Below are 2,808 nucleotides of genomic sequence, written 5' to 3'. Positions count from 1 at the left end.
GGGGTAAAGTGACATAAAAGGATAATATTAGACTAGTGACAGTTACAGAAGAGGAATCAGTCAGGAGCTATTAACAGTTTAATTGATACACTTTTATGAAGAAGTGGGCTTTTAATGATTTTTTTTGAAGAAGTGGAGACTGGGTGAGCATCTAATGGAGGAGGGAAGTGAGTTCCACAGGAACGGTGCAGCTCTCGAGAAGTCTTGAAGGCAAGCATCAGAGGTGGGAGTACAGACAGAAGATAGACGTAAGTCTTCAGCAGAGCGTAAGGGCCTAGACGGGACATGCGTATTAGGGAGGATAGATAGGTGGGAGCAGCATTATGTAGTGATTTGAAAGCAAGAACCAGAATTTTAAATTGAGCCCTATATCTTACAGGAAAGCCAATGTAGGGACTGACAGAAGGGTGAGGCGTGGGTGGTGCGGGCGAACAGGTACATGAGCCTCGCCACCGCATTCATTATGGACTGTAATGGCGCAAGTTGGGAGCACGTAAGACCACTGAGAAGTGGATCACAGTAGTCAAGGCAAGAAAGGACAGTGGATGGACCAGTACCTTAGTCGCATCTGGCGTTAAGTAGGGTCAGATGCGTGCAATGTTTTTGAGATGGAAATGGCAGGATTTAGCGATAGACTAAACATGTGGCATGAAGGAGAGGTCGGAGTCAAAGAGAACACCTAGGCAGTGAGCCTGCATGGTGGAGCTGATGGGAGCACCGTTGACTTGGAGGGAGGGAGACACAGGAGTAGCAACACTTGAGGGAGGAAAGAGTAGAACTTCAGTTTTGGTCAAGTTGAGTTTAAGGAAGTGGGCAGCCAGAAATAGCAGAGAGGCAGTCAGAGACATAGTCAAGAGGGTTGGCGAGAGATCAGGAGAGAACAAATAGATTTGCGTGTCATCCGCATAGAAATTATAATGGAAGCCGAAGGAGCCAATGAGTTTACCAAGGGAGGCAATATAGATGGAGAACAGTAGGGGACCAAGGACTGAACCTTGGGGGACACCAACAGAGAGGAGTTGGGGAGAAGAAGCAGAGCCAGAGAAAGAAACACTGAAAGAGCGCTGGGAGAGGTAGGAGGAGAACCAGGAGAGAGCAATATCTTGAAGACCGATATTGCGGAGGATGAGAAGATGCTGTTGATGAAACTAGTCACCAAGTAGCAGTTACTGGCTCTCGTAGTGGCTAACTTTCATTTGCGCAACTGGTAACTCTCTCCATACCTACTTGTGAAGTTTTTAAGTTAGTAAACAGCCACTATTTGCCAACAGTGATGAAACACACATTAGTGACTAGAGGAGTGCTGATAAAAATTATTGATTTACTAACTGGAATATCTTCCAACATTAATCATTAAATAAGGAAGGAAAAACCATATCTCCATTAACGAATGAGACTTGAGGGGGAAATAAAATAGTCTACCTACTGAAAAGCTAACCATACTTTTTATTTATTTATTTTTTAAAATAGTGTTTAAATTGGGTTAACAAATAATTACCTGAATCTGAAAAAAAAAAGAAAAAAAACAACAACCAGGAAGCCTTTCTTCTGGTAAAATTGTATTTCTTCTAAACGTAGTGAATTACCTCTTGGTTATTTGTACAGTCATGGGAAAATGTTTATACTGCCCATGTGTATGGGAGTATCATATTTCCATTTATCGACCATTTCTTTTTGCAAGGTTTATTTACTTTTTTTAAATTTAGACCACCTCCTATTTATATTTATTATGAAGATGATGGTAGGGAGTTTTAGGGAAAGGGTAAACAACAAGGACTGGATTTTTTAAATGTATTTTTTATTGATTGATGGCTATGCTCTGTGACCCATAGCTTTTGAAAGAAGTAAAACCAGAGATTAAGTGACATTTTATTTATTTATTTTAAAAGGGTCAGGTGCTAGAGTTAGATGCTAGGTAATTAAACTGGTAACACCAGCTCATGGATAACATTTGTGGTGGGAAAGTTCAAATATTTGAAAAAAAAAAAAATGGTTGTCCCAAACGTAGAAGCAAAGCACACGTTATTCACTATTTTGTTTTCCTGTTCTTTGAACTAAAATACATATTCTTGAAGATCTTTGTATAGTTAAATTGCTTTTTAAATGCATTTTTTTTTAAACGCAGAATTACGCTATGCAGCTGGTTCTGTGTCTCCTTTATGATCCGGTCGTGATTGCTGTTTGAAGTTCAGCTAGAGACCCTGGAAGTATCTCTGTGTGACACTGAATATCCCCCTATCAAGCATCCCAGGAACCCGAAACATTTAAAGTGTTTATTCGGAAGTTGGGACACTTATGATTGTGGCACATGCCATTGACTTTTTACTCTTCTATATATTTTTTATAAGATCAATGGACAAATTAGATAGTATCAATTGATTGATTTGTATTGTAATCATTGATGCATATACAGTCTTGGTGATTCCACATAGTAGAAGTAGACTTGCCAAAAAGCTAATTGGTCTGAGTCTAATGTAGCGCTGGCACTTTTTCTATTGATTATTTGTTTTGGGTTTATGAGAGAATGCTCTACGTGCTTCAGCTGCTCAATATAGGCTAAAAGCCATTTTGTATTATTTATTTTTAATATCTATACCTTAGTTTGCGCTCTCTAATTTTAAAAAATTGTAATTCCTGATATTGTACTCAATATCTTTCTGTCCTTCACTTATTAGTCATATCTCTTACCGGCAAAAACTTTGATAACATATGCATGATTGTTGAGATGAGCTGGCTTTAGAAATGGAAATTTCAAGAGGAGGGTTTTGTTTGTTGTCCTTCGATTAATAATTATCGAAACAGTATCCC

This window comes from Pelobates fuscus, chromosome 12, assembly GCF_036172605.1.
Source record: "Pelobates fuscus isolate aPelFus1 chromosome 12, aPelFus1.pri, whole genome shotgun sequence".
Taxonomy (NCBI): Eukaryota; Metazoa; Chordata; class Amphibia; order Anura; family Pelobatidae; genus Pelobates; species Pelobates fuscus.
Note: the sequence above shows the minus strand (reverse complement) of the source record.